We start from the raw sequence: 365 nt of genomic DNA on the forward strand, positions 1-365 counted from the left end.
CCGCGTGAGCCCTCGATCACTTCTCTCTCACTCAGCCCTCTTCCATAACATTCTCAGCAATCTCCCCCAATTTCAAAAACCTAATTTTGATTTCAGATCGATTCTTTTCTGGACATGATGATGTCACTGATGTCATCGCGACAATCTTGATATGGAATCGTATGTGTTTTCATCATGGTCGTCAGAGAATCTAGTAATCTTCCCGTCATGGTCTCCTCTTTGCCCTAACATTTTGATTTTCTGAATTTTGGGATTTTGATTTCTGATGCTATTGCTTCCTTTGTTGCAGATGAAAATCAAAATTGTGGTCAAAGACAGAGGAATAGGAAGTTGCAGTGCAAACCAGAGCCCCAAATTGAAGAGTT

The sequence above is a fragment of the Fragaria vesca genome, linkage group LG3, assembly GCF_000184155.1.
Source record: "Fragaria vesca subsp. vesca linkage group LG3, FraVesHawaii_1.0, whole genome shotgun sequence".
NCBI lineage: Eukaryota > Viridiplantae > Streptophyta > Magnoliopsida > Rosales > Rosaceae > Fragaria > Fragaria vesca.